Below are 20,560 nucleotides of genomic sequence, written 5' to 3'. Positions count from 1 at the left end.
TCCATCAAAATTCTCATAGAAATACAAGGGGAAATAACTGTTGGACACCTAATCCTAAGTGGGTTAGTGTGGAAGTCGAATGGACAAAAGGAGTCCAAGAGACCTTGGGATCTGAAACCCAAGAGTCACATATTTGTACTATAAATGTATATCTGATGTTAATAAAAATGTACTGAATGATTTATCTTTCATATTGTCTTTACTGTCCATGTGTGTCTGACATGGTATCAGAGCCATGATGTGTGGCCTGTGTAGTTTTCTCACGGTTTAGCAACTGGTCTGAGCTGCCTTGAATAATGCTGGCCTCCATTGATTATCCACACCTGCGCTGCCCTGACATATTCTATTTATGATTCCTGCGCTTCTCTGATCATAAACGTTTCATATTCTCGGAATGATGTCCATCAGTTACATTCGAATTCTGTCTGCCATATTCCCTTGAAACTGTTGTTGCTTCAAACCTGACATACGTTTGAACCGTGGACGCTTGTGTTACAGTGTGTGGGGTCTGTCATATTCCATTTATCAGACCTGCGTCTGACATTACCTGCATTTTGAATAATTTCTCTTTTGAATCAGTGTGTAGCGGTTTTGGACGGCCATACAGCTCCAGCAAAGTGTATCAGTGCAAGCATTGATGATTTGTTGAACGCTACCTGACAAAGAATTGTGGAGGACGCAGCTGGTATCATCGTTCTGAATGAGCAGAGCATTAAAACTGTCTCCGGTTGGAACCGTCCGTGTGCTCAGCGAAAGGAATCTCATAATCTAGCAAGTTAAGGTCTGCGGCTGCTGCTCTTGCCTGTGTAATTTGAGGGATCTTTTCTATCAAAGGGCCAAGAAAAATGGTGAAAATTGTACTGTTTGAGTTTTGTAGTCTTTGAGCGATTCCAGTCTCTTGATTAAAGATCTCTAAAGTCTTCTTGTCACGGGTATACTCCTCGCCATTGATAACTGGCTTTTCATTTGGAAACCGAATATAATTCAAGTGCAGCCCATCTATCTCATATTGGGAAACAATTTCTCTACACACTTCCACCAGATGCTTTCTTGGAAATAAAATGTCCTTGACTGTTGTCATGCCATCTTGTTTCCACTCGTGCTCCACTCGAAATCTGAAAGTTCTTTGACAATCTGTATAATTCATAGGCGCCTACAGCAGCAGTGAGAACAATCTGTGGCCTAAGTGACTTCACTGTTCGACGTATATCCCGTAACAATGCAGTGACACAATTACACCTCCACTGATCCCAAAGCTTTTAAGTCGAACGGCTCCATCCTCCGCTCCTGTCTGATTGGGCTGCGCAGAAGGCGAATTAGTCAAAGAGGGATTGTCAGGAGCTGGAAATAGTTTTGGGGAACGAGCATATTTCCTTTACTACTTCCAAAAGCCATTTCAATCCAGCAGAAGGCGAAACTTTCAAATCCGGCAAGCTTCCATTTATTTTCTTACTGTTCCATCCGTTTGGTGCTTCATCTTCTCCTGTCACTCAGAATTCAAATATATAAAATCCATGGAATTCGCCAGCCTTCGAAGTTTGTGTGTATATTGATCATCATTATTATTATCGATATTGTTGGGCGGTATTATAGTTTGCCCTACGTTAGAGGCCCTCATTTCGCAGCTCTTCATTTTCGAAAAAATAATATTTTGCCGTTTCTGGCAACTCAAATGCTTGGTGCAGCGAGTGGAGTTCTTGATGAGGATTATTGGAGTATGCAAGGGCTGAAATAATGGCGGCATCTAACAGCCATGCTGGATCACAGTCTTCGGCCTTAATCATTTGAGAGAGCGTCACAGTATTATCTCTGCTCCGTTCATGATTTTCCATGACCGTCTGTCATAAATGAAAATAAAGAGTTACCCTGACATGGTAAAGAGATGTGTTGTATGCAACTGGCGAAGTCCTTTTTTGCGGTAGCATGGTTATATACAAATATATATATTGAATGCGTTGTTTTAATATTGAATGTGCGGTGTTTTAAATGTTGAATGCGCGCTGTCTAGTGGTATTTGAAACTATCATATGATCCTGCCATTAGTAGTTTTTCTTCTCGACTTTTGCACAATTGCCCAGCACTTGGGTGTGTATACACATATCATTGTCAACGTTAGTAGAGGAGGAAAAGCGCATCACCAGCCTGAAAAACTGCGAGGGCATTCCATTTTTTACAGACACTGCAATATGTAGATAAGATTTCAGGTGACAACGTTTTGAAGGATTGAACGCTGCATATATATATATTGACCAGCATATATATATATTGACTAGTTTGTAGATATTTGAATGTGTTTTTGCAAAGAGGACAAGTGGATTGCGAAAGAATCCATCTGTCAATACAGTGTACATGAAAAATATCCTCGCAGTTGGGTAGAAACCGGACTTCCTCATCCTTCGGTCGTACTAACACCGCATAGTGGCAACGATCCCCATCGAAGGTGTGCTCCAGAACAGATTGCGCTCTCCAAAAGAATCCGGCTGCGTCCACTCGCCAGCTACGATTTATTCTCCAGTCACACTTCTGCAACGATTTGCTGTCTCACTTTCATTCGTTGCTGCCTCTGATTTGCTGTCTCACTTTCATTCTGCCTCTGATTTGCTGTCTCACTTTCATTCGTTTGCTATCTCTGATTTGTGGATAGTGATAATCTTGCCCATGTGTTTGTCAACGGTGAGGAATATATAAATATCAGGGGCACGGTTATGATCGGGATTCGGCATTATATTTGGTAGTTCTGTGCTTGAATTGATCGATATTGGTTGAAATTTTTGAGGTTTGGGAGGTTTAGGGAAGCAGATTATTGCACAGGTTTAGGAGGTTTAGGGAAGGAAATTACAGTCTGTTGTGTGTAATCAGGTTGGGCTTATAGTTCTCTGTGGGAAGAGGATCGATACGGTGGTTTTTCAGAATGGCATCTCAGAAGTGAGAAATCTTCATCTTAAACAGTTGAAACTTCTACCGAGATATCTAAAGGAACGTGCATTGGAGGCTAAAACAACAACAACAACAAAAAGGGGGGGGAGTGCATTTTTGGTCATTTGATTGTTTTTACAAATACATTGTTGATTTGATTGTCTAAATAATGGAGAAAAATCATGGATTATTAGAGTTATTAAGCACTCTAATCTTATCTACTGATGGAAGTACAGTTAAAGTCAACAAAAACACTCTTAGAGATATTCAAAAATCTTTACAATATGCACAGGAAAAGATTGATTTTTTGCAGCTTGAGACAAAGCTACAGCAAGAAGAATTACAGCAGTGGAGTCATCATTCTGAACCTGTTTCTGTTCAGAAAATTGAAACAGACTCCCATAAACAGCAAGACACTAATGTTGCAAATTCAGTGCCTAATACAACAACAGATTTACATGCAGATGCAGAAACTCAGTCTGCACTTCCCAAGCCCATCATCAGACCTTGGGACCAGCTTGTCCACAACAAGCACAGAACTGGTCTTGGATATGACAAGGACTTGTCCTTTCATATTCCAGACTACTCAAAGCCCATTCAGTTTCAGAGTGCTGGATTCATTCATGACAGTTCAGCTGCTCCTCATGACAGTTCACCTCCAGCTGTTCCAGACTCTTCCCCTCTTCCACAGCAACAACAACAACAACAACAACAACAGATCGTGAAATGCCAACACTGTGACCGAGTTGGCCATCTGAAAGATCACTGTTTTGATCTTCATCCATGTAAGCACTGTCATAAAACCAGTCATTCTTCACACAGATGCTTCAGAAACAAACGTCCTGCAAGAACAAAGATTCATCTTGGATGGATCGCTTCTTGGCAATGGGCATTAACAGCCAAGAAGATATTCCAAACACATGTCAGAACTTGTTCTAGAATATTGAACAGTCTTGCAGTTGAGTTTTCTCCATCATCTCACCTTGTATCTAACAGGGGGGGAAATGATGGTCATCTACAAGCCTCAAAGTCACATCAAGCGAGCCTGAGCCACAACCTGCCACACCAGTTTCAGAGTTGTAGCCAGAGACAAAGATGCCCATGAACATGCCTTCAGTTGGCAATCTGGGACACTTCCTCTAGCAGAAGACTTCAGCTTCTTGCCAGTTTTGGAAGCATTCCAGGAACAAAATTGAGAACACTTCCTCTAGCAGAAGACACCAGCTTCTTGCCAGCTTTGGAAGAGTTCCAGGAATTGCATTAAGCATTCCAGAGTTGTTGGTCATCCTTAAACCATCACAGGTTGAGACTTCCCTTTTCAGGTTGAAGTTTTACCTTTTATGCGGGGTGAGACCTCCCTTTTATGGTTGAAGGTTTCCCTCTTTAAAACAATAGGATCACTTCCTCTAGCAGAAAACTTCAGTTTCTTGCCAGTTTTGGAAGAGTTCCGGGAACTGCACTAAGCGTTCCAGTGTTGGTGGTCATCCTTAAACCACCACCCTTTATACCAACATTTCATAGAGCACATTCAGCCTAGTGCTGCCATGCATTTTTGCACATTTTGTATTACAACTCTCTTCTTGGACTCATACATAACCCTTCGGATTAAGGGGGGGAATGTTGGACACCTAATCCTAAGTGGGTTAGTGTGGAAGTCGAATGGACAAAAGGAGTCCAAGAGACCTTGGGATCTGAAACCCAAGAGTCACATATTTGTACTATAAATGTATATCTGATGTTAATAAAAATGTACTGAATGATTTATCTTTCATATTGTCTTTACTGTCCATGTGTGTCTGACAATAACATTTCATTAATGATGCAAAATCCAAACCTGGGATGGGACTTCAACATTCCACCTGGCCATAGAATGGCTAAGCCAAATCTCTATTCAGTCATTCACCCCCATTCCATATTCCAAGCATGATGTGGGATCTCATAGAACACATCAATAAAAAACCATCCAAGGCTTCTAGAGGCCATCTACCTCAACCCATCAAACAGTGATTTCACCTCACGGTCGGACATCACAAAACCATCATCAGATCGGCCTTTATCCCATCCATCCAGGGCTCCAGAGAGTTTGTCCAACAAAGGCTCCAAGACTAGTAACTCAACCCACCAAGGGCTCCAAAGCATTTGTCCAACCAAGGCTACGGGACTAGTACCTCAACCTAAGTTGAGAAGGGGGCTTAGGACTTAATTTCAAATGGTTTAGGGGACCTAGAGGGAAGGTAGCGAGAGCAATTGATAGGGGAACCCCCAATAGTGGTGATAAGGGGATTATGAGTCCAATTATCACAAACCATAAGCCCTTAACCCATAACCACTAAATTCCCTATCCCCTTAACCCCCAATCCATAATCCCTTAACCCATACACTCACAAATCATAACCCATAAACCCCTTGACTCATTAAATCTTAAGACACTAACACCTAACATATAATCCATGAACCTCCTAAGCCACAACTCCTTATCCTCTTAACCTGTGACCCTTAACCCCTAACCCTTCACCGCCTAAACACCTTAACTTCTAACCCTTAACCACTAACACCTAAATCCCCTAAATCTTAAGTTCTTAACTGCTAAACTCAATTGTGTCAATGTAGAATAATATACATAAGAGAAAATAAAATGATAATATCCACATCAATGCTTGAAATATCCTTAAATTAGTCGTGAGTGGTGAGCCAGGGGGTGAATGTGGGGCACTATTAAAGTTACATCATGTTTAAATTCCTTTTACATTGTGAGGTTGCTCTCCAATAGGGTTGAAGCATCATCACAAGGAAGAATGACACATTTTTGTGGGGGAGCGATTAAAGTTGTAACGCAGTTCAAGTGATTTACACCTCCAATGTAAAAGACATCATTGTATGTTTTTATCAGGTTGTTGGAGAGGTTATTTATAGACAATACATTCAGTGTACTTAGACTTCATCTTTTCAGAGCCTCGACCCTAACATCGATTTGTACCAGGAACACTTCATGCAAATGAAAGGGGGCCTTTTGTTTAACCACATATGCACAAGAGCACCGAATGCTACCCTTCAAATCCCCCTTGGTGCGTTCAAAGTGGGTTTACATTCATGTCGAGTTGAAACTAATCACAATGACCTTCCTCTTCATAATAACATCTGCTAGATTTTCCATATACACGAGATAGAATTAAAATAGGATCATCTCATCTGTAGATTCCCCCATTTATTATGAGATTCAAGGGATGTTCTATTGTCTTTATCAACATTTGGATGGGTCGTTATCTACATTCTTTAAATACATGTCTAGAACTTTTTATGAGGGAGGTCCTTTAATTTAGATCTTTATATAAGGCCTTGTGTGGCCTTCCCCTGTAAAACTCTTCCAAGGGGGTCACCTCCTTCCGTGTTGCCTTGCCTACTTAGGACCAAATTGACAAACCAAGATTCAAACTTCTTCAACTACCAAATTAGTGAGGCATCTTACCTCTTTTTGACCTCGACCTCTATGAGACATATTTCTTCAAAGATACTTTGAGTATTTCCCACCATAGATCACAAGTTGGATGTCATGGGATCTGTTACCCCATTTTCTATTTTGGATTTTAAAGGATATTTTAAAATTTTGATTGCGTTAAAATTGAAAAATAGAGCCAAATTCCACCTTGGGATAGCTCATTTGATGGAGATGATGATTGCATTAAATTCCTCTTTTTGAGAGGACCAAAATTGATATAAATATCATCTCATTTAGACAAGCGGAAGTGTGATTTTGAATTTATCCCCACACGTGTACAAATTGTTCAGGTTGGCTACACCAAAATGTAGGCTCAAGAAGCCCAATGGATGTGTCTCTTCACCCATAGTGAATTGTATAAATACAAGTGACCTCACACCTCATTTGGCATCATCATCACTCACAGATTCTTCTCTCTCCTTCTCTCATTGGTTCATACAACTATTGGGCAACTTGTCTCTCTCACATGTGTGGCAAGAAGGAGAACTTTTTTGGGCTGAATTGCAAGACCAAAATTTCAAGCAACAAACCAATTTTGACCAACATTGACTGCAATTTTTGGAGGATATTTTCTGTCTCTTTAGGCCGTTTTTGTGCACAAAAATCGAGGGAATATGGTTAGCTTGACCAATGCTGAATTCATGGTTGACTGTAGTTTGACCATAAAAAATTATAACAAATTTTCTCTCTCCTTTCACCGAGTTTGACTGAGTTGTTTTAGGCTGACTTTGACCTCCTGATCAAGTCGAGTTTGACTAGGGAAGACCGAGCTATTTTGAGGATGATTTATTGTTGATTTGACCAATGTTGACTTTCTGGTTAGGGATGAAGTTTGACTACATAATTGACAGGATTGTTTTGACTTTGAATTGGGCAAGTCAATTTGACTTTTGTACTCTCTCTCTGTTGTACTTTTGATATAATAATAAGAAGAATTGATCAAAGGGTTTTCCCAACATTGGGGTTTTTCCCTGGCATCTGCCAAATCTATTGTCCTCTTGTCTTGGCTTATCATCTGAATATTGTTTTATGGTCTATCTACTTTTACTATCAATGTGATTAATGGTTAATGTGATTGCTACTAGAAATCTAAATTGAAATTGCTATTGGGTTGCTTAAGGAACATTGAAGTAATTGTGCTAAGCATAGAACATACCATTATTAACTAAATTTAACAGATTGTCATCTCAACCCCTATGATTCCTGTCACATTGATCATTTTCCATCTAAGGTTTATGAATCTATATGTAATTCATGGATGTATCATTGGTTTGATCACACCTTGCCTTAGCCATCTAGGACACTAGGTGTAGAAAGAGGTTCCTTTAGCTACCACATTTAACTAGATATGTATGATCCATGTGTATATGATATTATGTCCAATGTGTACTATTTTTATTGTGTTCACTTAAACACTATGTTCTAACTCTTTATGCTTTGGTTATAAGTTTTAATCTGAGTTGTTCCATGGTGTTTCATAATTTTGCTGAGAGAAGTGTGTCATCTTGATGGTTTGGGTATAATCTTGGTGATTTGAGTAGGTGCTATACATTAATTTTATTGTACCCCTTATTTTCTTTAGTAAAAAATTATCCAATGTCTCTCTTAACAACACATGTGAAGGCCTTCTAAGCTATGGCTAGGTTCTAATAGGGTATTTTTAAGCTCTAAGTGAACTTCCTTAAAAATAATGGGCTACCTGTGGCTATTTAAGTTTATTCATAACATTATTTACAGATTTAAACATATTTTCACTCTTTAAAGAGTGATAGATATTTCCCTCATGTGTAAAGCTCATGTCGATTTTCCCTCCTTATATGAACATACTTACTTATATTAGAAAGAACTCATATAGTTTTTATTGATGCACTGATTAGACTAACATTATTACTTTTCTTCAACCTCATTAGATACAACTTCTATGTTAGATGACCTCCTTTTGCTCAAATAAAAGTAAAACTTAATGAAAACCTAAGCGACCATAGCAATTGCTTTATAAGATTTTACTACCTATTCGAATCTACTTTGGGGGCCACTCTAAAATCTAAATGGAACTATTAAAAATTATTTTCCTGCCACACTTTCTGATAGAGGATCTCAAAGAACAGACTCATTCAAAGAAGAGTCGAATATCATCAAGGGAGATGAAAGGTAGTAATATAGCTTTCTCGTAAACTTTTACTCGGACTTCTCTTTACATGGCCCCTAAACGGACCTTCCGTTTGAGAATAATGGTCCCAAAACTGACAGATTTGTGCGCATCTGGTCATTTGGTTAAATTGAAAAAACTTGGCATGTCTTTCATTGATGGTAGAGATTTTGTAGTCCTTCATTGATTATTGAAGTGCCTTTTTGTTTCCTAAATTTTTATTCTCGTATGGATGACTTTGATATTCGTATTACCTTTGGTTAATTAGGCAACCTTCACTAGACACTATGGCAGTTGAATCACAAGTAATTCACCAGGATGCAAAGGAGGGAAACCAGCTTAACGATGATCCAAGGCAACACCTGCAAGAATATAGGTACTAGTTATCCATACATTCAGATGAAGAGCATGCTCTGGTCCTCAATGCTTGTTATCATCTTCTGTCTGATTTCTATTTGTCGAAATGTCGGAAACAAGACTTCTGAGATAACAACCAAAACAGAGCAAGGGCCCAAGTGTTCTAGAGTCTCACAGAGCTCCAATCACCACAACATATCTTGATCGACACCTCTATCTGGATTATGTAGTATACAGATACAGATCATCGGTATATATTATTGTAATTTGGACAAAGAAGTAATGTTTGAATGTGATACAATAAGATGTCACATAGTCAGAAGTTGGAAGCTGATGAAGTGTGGCCACTATAAATATGATATCATTCAGTAAAGTGCCTCAGGTAGGGTTTAATTATTTGGATTAATGATCCACTTCCTGTACACGAAAAATAGGTCTTGAAGAATAGGATATGGCATCAGTGGTTGTAATTATCTTGCCTCCAGAGGAGATTTTGTTATGTACTACATATGAATGGGATGAATTTTACAGCTTGCATTGTTCATAATGATTTTCGATTTGATAAATCATGCTGTGTAATTTAAAGATTGAGATAACTGAATGGTAAAGGGGAACACATTCTACAACGTATTTTAGACTACAAGATAGGATTAAAGATGCTTCTGGCTTGCAATCTGTTTTTCCTTGCTTCAATTGATTGAAAAAGTTGTCACAGAGGAGAACATGTACAGAGGGCCTAATGATGACCATATCGAGTTCAAAACTCTCCATCATCTGTCGGGTCTTAAAATAAGTGCATCTTAAAATGTTTACTCAATACAATTCAAAATGCTCCATTAGAGTGTCGATTATATACACATACAACAACAACTACATGTAGAAAACAAAAGCAAGATCCATAAGGGTCACAATGGGCATGGTTGTATATTTGAGTATCCTCCCATTGACAAGGCTAGGTCATATGCCCTCTTATCTACCAATCTGCATTTGTTGAAGATCATTGTTTATTTTTATTCATTTTCATGATTGGCTTTTTTCAAAATGATTGTTTTTTTTACCATCCAGGCAGAGTCTAGGTTCGGATGGAATAATGTTCATCAGTCAAAATTGTGCAAGGCTAAGTCAAGTCAAAATGCCCATAGATATAGTTTATTTCCCACAGTGACTCTCACCCCAGACCCTTCCTCATAAAATTTGAAGTCAAAATGCCCATTCATATAGTTTATTTCCCATGGTGACTCTCACCCCCAAACCCTTCCTCATAAAATTTAAAATTTGAATCTGAAATATGATGAAAACTAGATTCCATGCAAACCAACTAAGTTTTGATGATTATCTCAAATCATGAAGTTATATTTTAATGAAGTGAAATCCAAGTGTGCTAGTAAGATACAAAATGGTTGTCTGCTTACTCTGTTACAATTTAAGCTCCAAAACTCACCAGCTCACTCATATATATATATATATATATATATATATATCTATATCTATATCTATATGATGCTGACAAATATGCTATGCATTTTTTAGCAAAACATGGTCCCTAAACGGAGCTTCCATTTGAGAATAACGTCCTGAAACTAACAAATTTGTTGGCATCTGGTCATTTGGTTGAATTGTAAAAACTTGGCCTATATTTCATTGATGGTAGAGATTTTGTAGTCCTTCAATGATTACTGAAGTGCCTTTTTGTTTCCTAAAATTTGCTTCTCATATGGATGACTCTGATATTCGTCTTACCTTTGGTTAATCAGGCAACCTTCACTAGACACTGCAGCAGTTGAATCACAAGTAACTGCCAGGATGCAGAGGAGGGCACCCAGCTAAAAACTGCTCTAAGGCAACATCTGCAAGAATACACGTACTAGTTATCCATACATTCAGATGAAGAGCATGCTCTGGTCCTCAATGCTTGTTATCAACTTTTGTCTGATTTCTATTTGTCGATATGTCGGAAACGAGACTTCTGAGATAACAACCAAAATAGAGCAAGGGCCCAAGTGTTCTAGAGTCTCGTAGAGCTTCAATCACCCCGATATATCTTCATCAACACCTCTATTGGATTATGCAGTATAGATATACAGATCATGGGTATATATTATTGTAATTCGGACAAATAAGTAATGTTTGAATGTGATACAATAAGATGTCCCATAGTCAGAAGTTGGAAGCTAGTGAAGTGTGGTCACTATAAATATGGTATCTATTCAGTAAGGTGCCTCGGGCAGGGTTTAATTATCTGGATTAATGATCCACTTCCTGTACTCAAAAAATAGGTCTTGAAGAATAGGATATGGCATCAGTGGTTGTAATTATCTTGCCTCCAGAGGAGATTTTGTCATGTACTACATATGAATGGGATGAATTTTACAACTTGCATTATTCAGAATGATTTTCGATTTGATAAACCATGATGTGTAATTTAAATATTGAGATAACTGAATGGTAAAGGGGAACACATTCTACAACGTATTTTAGACTACAAGATAGGATTAAAGATGCTTTTGGCTTGCAATCTGTTTTGTCGTGTTTCAATTGATTGAAAAATTTGTCACAAAGGAGAACATGTATAGAGGGCCTAATGATGACCAAAACTCTGCATCATTTGTCGGGTCTTAAAATAAGTTCGTATTAAAATGTTTACTCAATACAATCAAAATGCTCCATTGGAGTGTCATACAACAACAACTACATGAAGAAAACAAAAGCAAGATCCATAAAGGTCACAACGAGCATGGATGTATATTTGAGTATTCTCCCATTGACAAGACTAGGTCATATGCCCTCTTATCTACCAATCTGCATTTGTTGAAGACCATTGTTCAGTTTTATTCATTTTCATGATTGGTTCTTTTTCAAAATGATTGTTTTTTTTACCATCCAGGCAGAGTCTAGGTTCAGATGAAATAATATTCATCGGTCAAAATTGTGCGAGGCTAAGTCAAGTCAAAATTTCCATCCATATAGTTTATTTCCCACGGTGACTCTCACCCCAAACCCTTCCTCATAAAATTTGAAGTCAAAATGCCCATTCATATAGTTTATTTCTCACGGTGACTCTCACCCCCAAACACTTCCTCATAAAATTTAAAATTTGAATATGAAATTTGATGAAAACTAGATTCCATGCAAACCAACTAAGTTTTGATGATTATCTCAAATCATGAAGTTATATTTTTATGAAGTGAAATCCAAGTGTGCTAGTAAGATACAAAATGGTTGTCTTCTTACTCTGTTACGATTTATGCTCCAAAACTCACCATCTCACTCATATATATATGGAAAGAGAAAATCTTGATGCTGACAAATATGTTGTGCATTCTTTAGCACCAATCTGCCTTTTCCACACATGTACAAAGCCATCTAGTGCATCTGCAAAAATACTCGAGCTCACTCGCGCCATTCCTCCGCCAAGGATTCATCTTGGGTGATTGCTTCTTAGTCAGCAATCTTGTGCTCCATATGTGAGCATATTCTTTTGCTAACCCTCATTGCATTGTGGTACATGCCTTCGAGCATGTTCTTGGTGAAAGAGATTCTTTCATGCTTGATCATGTTATAGAACTATACCCATGACTCAATAATATACAAATGATAACATGACTTAAACTTTGATGCATACATACCTCATCTTGATTCTCCTTTGATCATCCTTTGGTGTGACCCTTCTTGCTTCATCTTAGCTTGCCTGAATATCATTCTTTTCTTGAAACCCATGAATGGGATTCCCAATGAGACATTTGCTTTGGTCCATGAACCTTCTTTTTAAGATTCCATCATAGGATCTTAAAGATCCTTGCCTTGCAAATATTTCCTTTCTTTTGATGATGTATGCCTTCTAAGATTCTTATCATGATCAATTTTCTTTCATCATGTATGAGGTCCTATACTAGGTATGCTTCTTCTACATGAATATTTTGAGCTATATCTTCCATGCTCCTATATTCTAGAGGATATTTCTACTTATGCATTTTTGTTCTTATCATAAATGCTACATCTACATGAGTATCTAGAACTCTATGTACATCATGCTACTAGATTCTAGAGGATGTTTCTAGTCATGCAATTTTAATTTATTCCTACATGCTCCTATTATACTCAAAACTTTGGAAGAAGTCTAGAAGTAAAGAGTTTGACCTATTCATAGTAGAGATCCAAAGGATCTTCCTTCTTTTGCTTCTTTCCTTCTTCTTTCATCTCTTGAGTTATGTGAGCTTCTTCCCTCTTCCTTTTGTTGTTTTCCTTCTTAAACTTAGGACAATTCCTTTTGTAGTGTTCATATTCTTGGCATCCAAAACATTGGATCTTGGACATGTCTTTGTTGTTTGTTCTTCATGGACCAAACTTGCCAAATTTACCCTTTCTTTTGGCCATGGTAGCAAATGCTTGCTCCTTTGATCCCACATCTTCTTTTGCCTTAAGTCTGGTTTCCTTTGTTCTACATAGAGACCCCATTTCACTGAGAGTGGTTTCTTCCTTCATGGCATATATGCTAGATGTGAAGTTTCCCCACTCCTCAGGTAGAGCATTGAGTATTACAGTTTTCATCTCTCTGTCAGACATGACTTCCCCAAGCTCTTGAATTTGATCTCTCATTTCAGAGATTTTCATGAAGTAGGGAGCTATTTCTTCCTTTGTTATCTTCATCTTGTATAATTCATTCCTCAGAGATATTACTTCTTCTGGATACTAAGAATAGATCTACTAGCTTATCATAAATTTCTTTTGATGTCTCAAACTTGGAGACATAAGGAATGAGAGAGTCTTTGATTGATTCTATTAGAATCCTTTTAGCTCTTGTCTCATCCTTATTGTACTTAGCTAAGTCTTGAGTCTGTTCCTTAACAGGGATAGTGATATTCCCTTTGACATGCTCTAGGAGTTCATTCTCTTTGAGTAGTAGATCAATCATCTTATTCCACGGAGGAAAGTTATTGGTACCTACCAATTTATTGCTTTCCTTGCAAAAGGACATTGATGTATATTCAGAAGGGGACATGTACTTACTTGATAGATTTTGAGATGTAATGGATTTGCTTCCTCTGTGAAGGCTTGATGGCTTGTCCTCCCTGGATCTTGATGTTCTTCAAGTTTCCTTCTCCAAGTGGACTTGCTTGGTGATGAGGTTTGCTTGAAGACTTGTAGCTTGATGTAGGTCTTGCTTTAATCAACTCTTCTTTGTAGGTGCCTTTATATAAGGCTCTTCTTCTAGCTTTGTAGACCTCCTTGATGAATGATGGATTGTAGACCCTTCTTGTCCTTGAAGTGATTGAGACTTCTAGGCTTGATGCTTCGACTTTGTAGATGCTTCTTCTTGATGAGTGTTCTTGAGTTGCCCTTTACTTGATGTGTCACCTTAGCTCTAATACCATGTTGAAGAATCTAGGGCAAAGTAGGGTAGTGAAATTATTTGTTACTTGATAACAATTTGTGGTCTTTTTACTTTTCATGTTATCTTATTTTTTGTTCTTTTTCTTATTAGTGCATATGTGTGTACTTCATCAAACTGCCACCAAAACACAAAAACAAGAACACAAGATGTTGGCTCTCTGCCAGGGTCAAAACCTCTATTCTCTTGAGAGGAAAACTCTTATTGAAGCTTCTATTGATCAATGCCAAACCCTATACCCTTGACAAGAGTATCCTCCAAGCACAAGTCAAGTCCTTCCTTATTTATGCACCTTATTCCTTGGCACTTCTTCCAGCACTTCGTTCTCCAACACTTTGTCCTCCTTATGGCACTTCGTTCTCTTATGAATCTTGTCTAGAGATAAACCTTTTTGAGTGAGTCTTTTAGGTGAGGTGTTCCTCTTCTATCCCTTGCACAAGTAGACTTCAACATTGATCAACCGAGATCCTTATTGAAATATAGGTGTATGACAATGTTGTTGTTTTTCTCCCCTAGTATCTCGCACGTGTGGGAGGATTACTAGGTTTATGTGCTCTTCTCCCCTTCGCTTGAGTGGCTTTCTTCCACGCTGGAGTAGGAGGACTTGTAGGCCTAGTTTGCACCCAAAACAATGAGGTATGGTGAACTGTAATCTTCTGCTACCATGGTCGCAGGAAGATCCTTCTCCTTTCACACGTGTGGCTGTGAACATTACCCTAGAGGCAGTCCTTCAGACTTCGATGTTCATCCTTCTCTCTTTGTTGCCTTAGTGGACCCTTTGCCCTGGCTTCCTTCAACCTTCTTTCCTCTATGTTTCTTGCAGATTTCAGAGCTTGAGTAATGCATTTTATTTGGAGTGGACAACCTCTATAAATAGAGGATTGTCCCTCCATTTAGGCCGACTTATTGGCCGACTTGATTGACTGTTAGCAGGCCGACTTTGAGGGTTGTTTGTAGGCTGACTTGGAGGGCAGTTTGGTGGTTTATTTGCTGAACAGACTTCACACATTTTCCATGGTGGTGTAGCATGCTTGAAGGAGCTTCTTGAATGTGTCATTACATAGGATTAGACTTGACTTTGCTTGGAGGTTTCCCTTTGACTTTAATATATATTTATACATAGTGTAACATGCCCTTAAGGCCTTCAATATTTTTTCTTGACTATTTGACTCACCTATAGCACTTTGACATGTGCTAGACCTACTTCAATGAGAAATAAACTCATTAACATATATTATAAAAATAATATTTCTTTTCTTGAATAAGTACAAATATCAAAAATACATCTATGAAGACTGAACCTAGTTATAGTTCCTTTAACAGGAAGGAGGAGTGCTCCTTTGTAATCATCAAGAATCATATTTAGAAGGACTCCTTCTCCATCAAGGATTGTTGGAAGGTTGAATGACAGGAATGCATGCTCTTGTCCTGTCTCCTTAGATGATCGGCGCTTAAACCGATGTTGTTACTCGGGTCTCAAAATTTTAGGATTATTCCTAATAGATTCATAATTCTTATTTCTATCTAGTGGCTTGTATTTATATATGTAATTACTGAATCTTTGAAAATGAGCATAATATATAAGGGGCTTGGCTTACTAGGCATGATTATCCATTGCTATGCTTACTGGTCTATAAAGGTTTGGACGCCAACCAGATAGTTGGTAGAATTGCACTAAAATTCATAAGGATCGCCTCTAAACACAGTCTCAACTTCACCATTAGCCAAAGCTACCAAACTAGACTCATAGGTTAACAAGGTCGGATAGAAGACCAAATAGTGAGGATGGTTCATGCTTCAAATGACGTTGATCCTGGGAAAAGCAGTTAAAGCAGGGCTCCATGCATGGGAAAGGACTTGGGGTGGGAAAGGTGATGGAGATCACCTCAGGAAATTTGACACATCTAATATGAGTGTAGCATATGGTTCGAGGAATGGCTATGATTGGAGGCATCATCCAATGCATGGTGCTCTAATTGATGCTTATGGAAATTATAGTGGCCAGACATCCTCGTGTGGACTACTTTCACATGTACAATCACCTAAGGAAATTGATATAATAAGTAGTAGAATGGTGTCTCAAAATTTAGAGGAAGAAGAATACTTGTGCGAGGAATCAGGATATGAATCATGGTAGAAGAAGTGATAACTCAAGGAAAGATGATTATTTTCTTGGTCACCTAAAGAAGTGGTTAGGCTTAGAGAGAGAAAATAATGGGTCTGGAACCTTCTCTTCCTAACCGTGATTGCCAGATGCATGGACCCTTATCTCATATGGATAGACCTATGATGAGTGAGAAGGAGATACGACCTCCTAGAAGGGTAGCCTTCTTTTCTCCCTGCTGTCTTTTTTTATCTAATTAGTTCGATGACAAATTATTCCCCCTTTCCTTTTTTTAATTCATGATTTTTTAGTGATTTCCTTAGCATGTGAAGATGAAGGCTCCATTTGGTTGCAGCTATTAGTAGTCCTCAAGCACTATGATAGACATCTCTACCATCACACCATTCAATAAGTTTTAATACAATGGAAGGAAATACCTTTTGAGGTGGCACCTTCCAACCTGCTAACATTCTACACCAATTTCCACATCTCAACTCTCGAGGATAAGGTTGTTCTCTACGGGGGAGGACATGTTAGGGTCCTAGCCTCCCTAACCCTTAACAAATAGATTAATATATGGTTATATAAGAAAGGCGAGGACAAGGTTGTTCTCTAAGGGGGAGGACATGTTAGGGTCCTAGCCTCCCTAACCCTTAACAAATAGATTAATATATGGTTATATAAGAACGACCATCGTTATTAGACAATGATGGCAGTAGTGTGACTGCAACTATTATGAGAGGAGTTGCTAGAAGGTTTTCCTCCTTTAGAATGTTCTAGAAGGTTAGAAAGTGGTATATATAGAGGTAAAATTGTAAAAATGCTTTGGATTACTATTGTAACTAAGCTTTACTCTACTAGAGGTTCCCTCCTAGAAGAGGCATGTGAACATTGTGCTCCTAATAATCAAGGCATCTTATTTTGGTTACCATTATAATTGCATTGATTATTTTTATTACTTTATACTAAATATATGGATGTTATTTGCATTTACCTTTGTTTCTATAGGGTATATTACACTACAAGCTACAGAATCCTCAAAATCTACTTTTAGATCATGTGAATTCCATTTACCCTTACCACGTTATACCATAGAGATTGTTATATTAATTTCTTATCGTAGAGTAGAGGACAACCCCTAGGAGCATTATCAAGGTTTGGAGAGTAGAATACAAAACTTAGAAGAAAGATCAAACGCAAGTTATTAGGGTTGGTTGGTTTTAGGTGAAATTACATACAAAGGACATTCTTAGTTCACAACAGTGAAGCCAATGAAGTCAAGAGAAGATGCTGAGATGATGGCACTAACTAAGTGCATCCCTTAGAAGGAAGTTATGATAGATACATCCATAAAACAATGCACCCAGAAAATCCAAGTGGCCAGACTAGAAACTTGTGTTTAATGAGTTCAACAAATTCAATGATGCTATTATAAGAGAAGTCCTTGAGTTGGAGCCCCTTTTTTATTGGTAGGATGATGGAACCAACTCAGGGATGAGATGTAAGGCGTGGTCAGTGAGTTTTTGTGGCCTTGTTTTATCTAAGTACTGGCATAGATATGAGTGCAACAGAAGACAAATTTGTAGAGTACCAGAAGCCATAGAAGCCTAAGTATGTGGAATCCAAGGAGTCCTCTTATACATCCTCTATGCCCAGTCTCTTTGACCCTCTATGCAGGTTTATAAAGGTGGAGATCCTATTGTATGATTGGGTTATAGCTGGTAGATTCCCTAGTATATTCTAGAATCTTTTGTAACCACCTAAGTTGCCTATATATATGAGGATTTTCATGTATCCAGAGAGGTTGTTATCCATTATGATAGAGATTTATTTAGTTGTTGAAAGGATTCTATGAGTTATGGGTTCTATACATGACTTATTCTATCATGTTTCATCTACTAATACACCTAAAACAAACCTTAGAATATTCACATACCAAATTATTCTTAATGAGTAAGTGCCTTGCTATCTTGGTTAGGGTTTGTAACCTCAAGGAGGACTTCTTCTACCCTATCTTCCATTGACCAAACAAACTGGAGCTTGGATACACTGCCCAACAATTAATAACAACCAAAATATTGTAACACACCCCCTTACATCCTGACCCAAAGTAGGTGGTTATTAGGTTGACCTGACTCCCTAGGTGCAATTAAAAGAACGGGGTCTATTTTTTTTTTTCTTTCTAAATATATAAATCTCCAAAATATCAGAATGCTTAGGGATTTCTCCTGCACTCCAACCATGAGTACCAATGAGGAAATGCATCTCTATTTATAAAGAGATGTTCAACTAATATTTTAAGGGAAGTCCACTAATCTAACCAATGGAGAAGTAAAACACAGTTCTCTACCATTAACCAATCTAAAACACATAAATCATGGGTTTCTCAAGCCACATGTACAGTAATCAAGTGAAACAAGCCCCAAATAGAAAGTGATTGGATCCAATTGCATTGTTAGAACTAGTCTATCGAAATTGGATGCAGAAGGCTCCATTTGGTTGCAGCCAGAAGTAATCCTCAAGCACTATGAGAGACACCTCTACCATCACACCATTCAATAAGTTTTAATATAATGGAAGGAAAGACCACTTGAGGTGGCACGTTCCAGCCTGCTAACATTCTACACCAATTTCCACATCTCAACTCTTGAGGATAAGGTTGTTCTCTAAGGGGGAGGGCATGTTAGGATCCTAGCCTCCCTAACCCTTAACAAATAGATTAATATATGGTTATATAAGAAGGCCATCATTATTAGACAATGATGGTAGTAGTGTGACTGCAACTATTATGAAAGGAATTACTAGAAGGTCTTCCTCCTATAGAATGTTCTAGAAGGTTAGAAAGTAGTATATATAGAGGTAAAAACATTGTAAAATATGCCTTGGATTACTATTGTAACTAAGATTTACTCTACTAAAGGTTCCCTCCTAGAAGAGGCAAGTGAACATTGTGCTCCTAATAATCAAGGTATCTTATTTTGGTTACCATTACAATTGCATTGATTATTTTTATTACTTTATACTAAATATATGGATGTTATTTGCATTTATCTTTGTTTCTATAGGGTATATTACACTTATCTCATAATACAAGCTATGGAATCCTCAAACTCTACTTATAGATCATGTGAATTCCATTTACCCTTACCACATTATACCATAGAGCTTGTTATATTAATTTCTTATCATAGAGTAGAGTACAACCCCTAGGAGCATTATCAAGGTTTTGAGAGTAGAATATGTTAGCCTCCTGTTGCAACAAGGTATCATCTTTCATGATTGACATTTTTACATGCCAAATATGTCATACTTTGCAGGCTACAGTGTTCCATATTTCCACGAGGTGCCATGAAGTATGCTTAGTCCAAATGCACTGCTGTATTCCAATTTTTGATGAGTAGTTCCAGTTTTTGAAGAGTTTTCATTTAAGGGAGGTCCAAACAGTTTAATCTTGGTCTCCCTAGGTTTCAATTTCCTGTTTTAGAATATAGAGAATGATATCTGTCCAAACAGTTTAATCTTGGCAGATTTGTAGATAGGTAGAGAATCAAAGGGACCCAACTGTTTAATCTGGGCCCTGGCAGAAATAAGTGTAGATTTAGATAGGAAAAATTCAAAAGAAAATTTGTAAATCTGGGTTTGCAAGTCTAAGTGCACCCAATTCAAAAGAAGAAAAAATGTTAGGAAGGTAGGCTGGGTAGGTAGCTGTGTGGTTGCAGAAAGGCAATTTATGATCAATTTTGTGTTACAAAGTGCTTTATCTTTACAGATCACAGTGCAGGCAGTTTTCATGCAAGGGAGCTCAAAGGTGGACATAACTAACTCCCCCTTCTTCTAATTCCCCAAGTCACTTACTAACTTCCAAAAGAGGTCAAGATCTATTTGATTCCTCTTAGTTTCATCATCATCCATATCAGTTGCCTTGGTGAAGATCTACTTCACTCAAGGATTTTATTTCTTTTCAAACTCTTTTCCCCAAAATTAGCCTAAGGTCCCTGACCTTGGCGCTTGCTTATCATCTTCATATTAACTACTAACAAGTATTATATAACTCCCTATCAGTTTTCCCCTTTCCCCTACTAAAACTTTGTATATAAAATTCCCCTATGTAAATATTCCCCCCTGGCAATATAGCCATATTCTTTCTAA

This window comes from Pinus tabuliformis, chromosome X, assembly GCF_031772625.1.
Source record: "Pinus tabuliformis cultivar Carrire ecotype Pingquan chromosome X, CPIR1, whole genome shotgun sequence".
NCBI classification, from domain to species: domain Eukaryota; kingdom Viridiplantae; phylum Streptophyta; class Pinopsida; order Pinales; family Pinaceae; genus Pinus; species Pinus tabuliformis.
This window is presented reverse-complemented; position numbering follows the sequence as displayed.